This window comes from Hibiscus syriacus, unplaced genomic scaffold (assembly GCF_006381635.1).
Source record: "Hibiscus syriacus cultivar Baekdansim isolate YM2019G1 unplaced genomic scaffold, ASM638163v2 tig00111210_pilon, whole genome shotgun sequence".
NCBI lineage: Eukaryota > Viridiplantae > Streptophyta > Magnoliopsida > Malvales > Malvaceae > Hibiscus > Hibiscus syriacus.
This window is the reverse complement of record NW_024063021.1, coordinates 1408296-1417146: the sequence shown is the minus strand read 5'-3', so window position 1 is coordinate 1417146 and position 8851 is coordinate 1408296. Positions and strand designations below refer to the sequence as shown.

Here is an 8851-nt window from a genome sequence, read left to right as displayed (position 1 = left end):
TACGAAATTATTCATTTAATCATAATAATGGGAAATGGTCAATGCATAAATTATTGGACCACGAAGCCAAAAAAAGCAGTTAAAATCCATCACTGCAATATTTAGTTTTAGATGGTCCGCATCTCACGGGGAAGCATGTGCACAGTGTGTACCTAACCTTGGGGCTTAGGGGCTTGTCTAGGGATGGACTTGGGCGAGCAAGTTCGCACTTTTATGTATTTTTTATTTACATTTATTTTTTATCTTTAAATTTTATAAATTTAAGTTCTCATCCAGAAATTTTATAGTTTAAATTCGTCTTCCCAACTTAAAATCCAGCATATGTCTCTGCCCTTGCCAATCGTTACGTGAATGCTTCATCGTATGAGACAACATATTAATGGATATCAGATTTTTATTTTAACTTTTATTGGTAATATATTTTTATATCTCTAAAATTCATAAATTAATCCCTTAACATAAAATCATGTATTTATCTCTGTACATAAATAATTGAGATTATTAATATACTGCTAATGAAACAAATAATTTAAAAATATTATCAAAAGCATCGTTATTTTTCTTGCCAATAGTGTATAAAATAATAACTCAGAATGATTATAGATGAAATGATAAAAGATTATATTTGATAAAAGAGTCAACGTATGTTGAAAATCCAGCCCTTCTTATCCTCAATCAAGCCTGTTTGAATCCCCACAAGAGTTGATCCCAATGCTTGGCATACAGTGTTTTCGCCCACTTTGAACTCAATTCTGCAGGGTCAAACAAATATATAATTTTTAGTTTATCAGACCTTTAATGGAAAATACATATATAATGTTAAATAAATAAAAGAAATTTTACTAATTAATTACCTTCTGCCTTTGTACGTAACACTCCCCACAGAAGCAACTCCCACTGCAGTTCCAGTGCAGAAAACTTCATCAACTTCCATCAATTCATTCACCCATATAGCTCTTTCCTCCACCTGATTCAGTTTTAACTTATCGAATATGTTATTCAAACTTGGATGAATATCGGATACGAATATATGTTTGATAACACAAACGAAAGAACAGAACTGCCACCTGATAACCGAGATCAGGCGCGATTTCGATAATGCTTTTTCGAGTAATCCCGGGAAGAATTGTCCCACTTGTAGGAGGAGTTGAAATAACATTACCCTGCAAAATATACGTCGGACTGACTTCTGCGAACATATTCGAATACGTATCGAACATAAATATTAAAACAAAAGAATTTATACCTTCAAAATAAATATGTTGGAAGCAGAGACTTCCTCCAAATATTTGTTATTTACAGAGTCAAGGTATAAAACGTCAGAAAATCCCTGGCTTTTAGCCCTGACAAGTGCTTTCATCACCGGTCCATAATTCGAAACGGTTTTCACTCCACCAACTCCGCCCGGAAATGCACGAACCGATTCTTCTTCAACATATAAGTTCAATGGCGCTTTACCTTGCTGTTTTATCAACAATTTGTGTTTATCTCATGTGAAGTTAAAAGATGTGTAAATGAAGGAGCACCTTGAAATAGTTGCCAACAGGGGAAGCAAATGTGAGGAACATGAATTCTGGTGCTGGACCGACACACAGAACCGGTCCGATTCCAAAGAGCAACGGTCTGATGTAAAGGGAACCTTTTCTTGGTGGAGGAACCTGTTCAATCATGCCAATTAAGTTCATAGAAAAGGTATCCGGAGATTGAATTTCATATATTCAGAGTCGAATCGATTTCGGGACGAATACCCATCGGTCATTCGCAATCACGGTTTGTTTCGCAGCGTCGATAAACTGATCAATGGAAGGAGATGGAAGACACATTCTTTCAGCACCAATGTTCATGCGAATGGCATGTTGATCAGGCCGGAAGAGAAGCAAGCTCCATCTTCTTTCCTGTTTGCTTTTAAACCCTCGAATATGCACTGGGAGTTTCGTTGTATAATATTTAGGTAAACGAACTTCGAACATGAACAATAAAACGAATACAAAAGATACATTTACCTGTCCATAATTCAAGACACCTGCAAAGGGGCTGAGTTCAATGTTTGCATGGGGAGTAAGCTTCCTTGCACAAAATTTCCATCTTCACAACATTTCATGGTGTACATAAAATCAGTTGGTCGGGGACTAAATCCAATGTTGTCCCAATCCATGTCAGCATCTCCACTACATAAAAGGCATAAATACCGATTAAATTACTAAATTTTAAACCGTAAACCTCAACGAGACAAGACTTTATACTCGATCAAGTTTGCTATGAACAAAATCTACTTGTACCAAGATGGGTGGCTTGGTTGTTCCGAAGTCGACGACGAAGGCATCGATACAAAAGAACGATGAACTCGAACCTGAAAATAAATATCAGATGATGGCTGTAGAATCATAAAACATGGTGAGATTGAACAAGATTGGTGTATCAGTGTACCTTGGAAGGCCCAACAAAAGATTGAAGAAAACGGGGGAATAATGAAGTTCTAAAACTCATATTTTTCCCACCACCTTATTGCCCTTACGAAATGTTACGTTTGAGGAAGAAAAGAAGCGCGTTGTTGTGATAATATACAACTGCAACACGAAAGGAAGGATGAGGTTTGCTTAAATGAGATAAAACTGATAGCTTGCAACTCGTAACAACAACAAAAAAATATTTTGTTGGGTTTCAAGTTGTGGGCATTTTTGTTAGGTAAACATTTATTAGGAGTTAACGTATGACCATGAATATTAATGAATTATTTGTATTTATTTGTTTATATCTAAATTTAGGGATGACCAAGTATATTTCCTTAAAGTCTCTCATTTCACACCCGTAGGATTAAGATGAGACTTAAAATTTGTAATAATAATAAAAAAAACTTTGGGATGATAACTGAGTAAATTCAATTCGATTAAAACTCGATTAATGCTCTACTTGAATTTCAGTTCGTTAATTTTTTATTTATTTTTAGGAAGTTGGTTGTCTTAATTTTTGGATTGATTATGTATTATTAAACTTATTTTTTTTCTTTTAAGAATGATTGTAATATGTTAGTTTGATGTATTTGTGGGTTGTTACTTTAGTTATAATATGTTAGTTTGGTACATTTGTGAATTGTTACTTTGAAGTTTAGATTTTGAAATTGCCTCATACACGATTTTAGTCATTTCTTTGTTTAATTTTATTAATTTATGTATATATTAATATCTCTTTTATATATATAAGAAAAACAAGGCAAAAATGTAAGAAAAAGAAGGCAAAAATTATGGTGAACTTATCAAGCAACGAACCTTCTTAACGAGCATGAGTCGAACAAAATTTTATCAAACTTATCAAGTATCGAGTCGAGCACGAGTTAAACAATTTTTGAATGGAGTTTAAGACTGCTAAACTTCTTATTGACTCAATCAACAATGACAAACCCAAGATTTTATATTGGAGGATAATTTCTAAAATTTTAGGAGAGAGTGAACTAATAAAATTATGAAAGAATGAAAACCTATTATTAATAAAGATAAAATTATCTAAAATGTATACTAATTTAAATTTTTCAGGAAGATAATTTTTTAATCTCCCGACTGTTTATTCCGTGACAACTATATGACGTGAAATTATTTAATATTAAAATGTTCACATCATATTGGCCACATCATATTTTCAATAAATAATAAATTACATCAAATTTTCAATAAATCATAATTTTATTCCTAATCCCAAATTACAATCCCTACCCCACTCCACCCTCACCCTCCACCGTCCAGCGGTTTAGATAACCTTCATCAACCCTTCCATTGGCCAAACACAAAGCATTGGCGAAACACCCAAGTTACCAAGTTCATCTAGTTTCGACAGATTATAAGATTCCATATGTTTTCCAAGGATTGGCAAACAGAAACCTTCAGTTACCTCGCTTCTTCCAGTCATCAATTGCTCGGGAATGAGCTGTTGCTCCACATCTAGATCAAAATCAGATCTTTGGCCTCCTAGTTCAACCCGTAAGACCCTAAAATTAGTACCTCCAAGATCTAGAGCATAAAAAAAAAACCGTTTCTCAATCCTGACGAAAAAATAGGTACTTAGATCATCTTCAGCCCTCATCTCGACTCTACAGTATCTCTATCTCTACTCTAAAGATGACACAGTAATTCATCTCCAGCTCTATCTCTACGTTACTACCAACTCTACTTTATTCACAATATTTAACTATTAATATGTTTATTTATTTAATTTCAATATATTTTTATATATCTTGTAATTTAATCTACTTGAATTTATTATATTATGTCTAATTTTTATTTTATTATGTAGAAATTATAAAAAAAACATAAAAGATAGAATAAGAAAAAATAATGTAACAAAGAAAAGAAAATAACCAAAAAAAATAAAAAAAAATAAAAACCAAAAATCAAAAAAATAATAATATATAACGCAGCTACAATGTAATTCTAGATATAGAGTATCAGTAGTTTTTCTATACTCTAACGTTGAAAATGAAGATGGGCTAGAATTGAAATTCATCCCTAAAATGAAGATTTTCTCTACTCTAGTGATACATCGGAGATATCTTATTTTATTAACATGACTTATGCAAGAAAAACAAGATAAATATATATAAAGACGATACGTGAGAGTGGATTATGAGTACCACTGAAAATTTCTTCCTTTTGACCTTGGTTGTCTGAAGTAGTAAGATTTGCATGCAAGAATGAATTATGGGTATTATTCAAATTGAGAGAACAAGTTTTGATTAATGGTTGTGATGTGTGATTAAACAAAGAAGATGAAGTGTTGAGAAATTTGAAAATTAAAGAGGAGAAGGGTTTGAAGAAATTTGAAATCGGTGAAGGAAAAAAAGAAGAAATTTGAAACAGAAGCCTAGTGAAGAAAAATAGAGGGAAAAACCTGAGTTTAAACTAATGAGAGAAATGGGGGAGAAAACATGGTTAAAATAAATAAGAGGAGAGAAAAAAAATGAGAAAAATAATTTTTATAATAATTAAAACGTTATTGCTTTTATCTAAATTTAAATTTTTTTAAAAATTCAAAACTACATCATTTTGATGTAGGTTGTCATGTCATAACCCGTTAATTATTTAACATTTCTTTCATAACTCCCCTGCGGTGGATCCCATCCGATAACACATCACCTCAAGAATTTATTGGGCCATTAATCGTCGCATGCACTGTAACAGACTCCCGTTGGCACTGTGGAAGTCAGCTTTGAGAGAATCGGATTCTCGGTAGCCGAGCTATTGAGGAAGGAGAGCCTCTCGGGGACTGCGTCGGTATTTATGGCCAGACAACGTAGTGCAGAATACTCATTTTGAATCAGTTTGGTGGTTGAATCAGATATTTCCTTTTCCCATTTGCAAACAGCTAGGCTACCCAGTAGCCATTGAAGAACCCATAAAGGATCCATTGTCTTTCGGCCGACCCGACCATATTTAATGTGGTCGCTTCTTCTTTAATTACTTACGTACATCCTCATTAATGTGGATTTCTGTAATGCGTCTGAATTTAAGTATCTGCACTTCACAACAACATTTACCATCACCAAAGTAGAGGTAGAAAGAAGAAGGCATCAAGCCTTTCATTGACTTCTATCGTAATTAGTCTTTATCCGGACACGAATTTTTTCTAACGAAAAAGTAAGTGAATAAATAAATGATTTTTTAAGGAAATATTTTGGAGTCACCATCGATCTTTTTAGATAAGGTAGGTTGACTACTTAAAAATCATTTTTTAAGAAAAAAATATTTAAAAGATAAATTAGTCTGTGTATGACCAAAAATTCATTCTTTTTATTAATAAAAATGGTTGTCTCTATTAGTGGAAATATAAGAATTCTAATATAAATTTAATTTACAATCTTGTTATTTCAGATTCAATCGGATAATTCTAAGGAAAAATATATAAAAATAATTTTTATAAAACTAATGTAAAAATATACATTTTAGGGTTTTATAAATAGGATATTTATTTATTTATTTAAAAATATCAGAAAATGACATCTAGTTACTTTAAGACAACCCCTTTCTTTAATATAAAAAATAAATAAATATTAGTAAGAATATGTTAATTTTTTCTAAAAAATAATTTAAATAAAACTAAATTAAATATAGTATTTTATTTATTTAAAAATATCAAAAAAGGACATCTAATTGCTTTAAGATAATCCATTTAATATATAAAAAATAAATAAATATATAAAAAATATTTAATTAAATTATGAAATAAAATAATAATTAAGTATTATATTTAAAATATTGAAACATATAAAAATCATTTTTTAAGAGAGTTTTTAAGAAAAAATTATTTAAAAGATAAATTAGTCTGCGTATAACCAAAAATTCATTCTTTTTAGTTATAAAAAGGGGATTCGTGGTCGGTTACGTTTGGGGAATAATTAGCACCCCCACAACGCCCAAAATTGGTACTCGTTGATTATAAATTGTCTCTATTAGTGGAAAATAAGAATTCTAATATAAATTTAATTACAATCTTGTTATTTCAGATTCAATCGGATAATTCTAAGGAAAATATATAAAATAATTTTTTTATAAAACTAATGTAAATATACATTTTAGGGTTTATAAATAGGATATTTATTTATTTATTTAAAAATATAGAAAATGACATTAGTTACTTTAAGACAACCCCTTTCTTTAATATAAAAAATAATAAATATTAGTAAGAATATGTTAATTTTTTCTAAAAAATAATTTAAATAAAACTAAATTAAAATAGTATTTTATTTATTTAAAAATATCAAAAAAGACATCTAGTTGCTTTAAGATAGCCCATTTAATATAAAAAAAATAAATATAAAAATATTTAATTAAATTATGAAATAAAATAATAATTAAGTATTATATTTAAAATATTGAAAATAAAAATCATTTTTAAGAGAGTTTTAAGAAAAATTATTTAAAAGATAATTAGTTGCGTATAACCAAAATTCATTCTTTTTAGTTATAAAAAGGGATTGTGGTCGGTTACGTTTGGGGAATGATTAGCACCCCCACAACGCCCAAAATTATACTCGTGATTATAAATTGTCTTATTAGTGGAAATATAAGAATTCTAATAAATTTAATTTACAATCTTGTTATTTCAGATTCAATCGGATAATTCTAAGGAAAAATATATAAAAATAATTTTAAAACTAATGTAAAAATACATTTTAGGGTTTTATAAATAGATTATTTATTTATTTATTTAAAATATAAAATGACATTAGTTACTTTAAGACAACCCTTTCTTTAATAAAAAATAATAAATATTAGTAAGAATATGTTAATTTTTTCTAAAAAATAATTTAAATAAAACTAAATTAATATAGTATTTTATTTATTTAAAAATATCAAAAAGGACATCTAGTTGCTTTAAGATAGCCCATTTAATATATAAAAATAAATAAAATATAAAAATATTTAATTAAATTATGAAATAAAATAATTAAGTTATATTTAAATATTGAAACATAAAAGGTAAAAATAAAATAAATTGCAATTAATATTGATCAAAATAAAAGTATAGGATTAAAATAAAAGATAATAAAACTTATGGTAAAAAATAAAATGATTAACATATTAGTGATTAAAATATAAAATATCGAAGTAAATGCCCTATTCGAAATATTATGAAATATAATGATTAACAGTGTAATTTAGCCATAATTAATTAATCGGATTAAAATAAAATTAATTAAAACATGAGGATTAATCTAGTATTTACCCTAAAATATATATGAATATACATATAAGGACTAAATTATAAATAAATAAATTAGAAAACCGAATTAAAACATATAGAAATTGATTTCAGTGACCAACTTGTAAGTACAGACTTGGAAGGACTGCAAAAAGGGTTTTTCCACGTGGAAATAAACAGGCACCCCAAAACGATGTCGTTTAGGGAAGGGTATAATACCCATTTAACGGCCATTTAGGTCGGTTTTATTTCTCTCTTTGGGTTCTCTCTAAAGAGAGAACCCTCTCGCCTCTCTCTATGTTCCCTTGTCGGAGGGAATCGATCATCGACCGGCAGTCGTCTGCCGTCACGTCCACCACCGTCGACCATCGCTTACGGTGGTCGAAATTTAGTAAAATACCCTAGAATTAGATCCTGCCGTCCTAAGGTCGAATCCGACCTCGTTTCCCTTAAAAATCTCCTAATCGGAGCAAATCTACGATTATACCTTCGATTTTCGAATGCTTCAGGGCGTGTGGTGGCTAGTGGAGACTCCGGTGATAGGCTTCTTCCTCGGTAAGTGTCTCTCCTCTTTTGATTTGTTGTTTGGTTGTGTTTGCTCGTATTCGTCGTTGTTGTTCTTGGTGGCTTGTTGTGTTCATCGTTGCTGTTGTTGGTGTCCTCTTCTTGCAGGTTCGTCGATGGGCTTTATAGCCATGAAGTACGTCCTTCAGGCTGGGTAATACGGCTTATTTCGGTGAGTCACCAAACTGTGTTGGTAACTCACCCTAGAGCAACAACGTGGACGGCCGGCGCAGACCTTCTGAAGGTTTCGGTTGAGACATGGTAACAGCTGAGGCGGCCAGCGGTGACAGTGGAGTGTCAACGTGGAGGAGCTGGAAGCTTGATAAAACCTAGAAGGGTTTTGCTGGATCGAGTTTGTTGGGTCGGATCTCTTGGACGGGGTCTGCACGGATTTGGACTTAGATCAAGTCTGCTTTGTATTGGGCCTCTAGGTCTGGAACTGGTTGTTTATTTGTAATTATTTATTATTTAATAATAATAAATAATTTAAAAAAATAAAAAATGGGACAAAATTTAGTGTCTACAGTTGCTCCTGTTTGCTCTCTTATGTTAACAAGAATAGGGCAAAGACGAAAAGACAATAAAATTTTAACATCAT

General features: G+C 30.8%; 1 pseudogene; it reads right to left on the bottom strand.

Annotated features, from left to right (window-relative positions):
- Window positions 1-567: 567 nt before the first annotated feature.
- Window positions 568-2545, bottom strand: LOC120155983 (annotated as a pseudogene).
- Between the last annotated feature and the right edge of the window lie 6306 nt (window positions 2546-8851).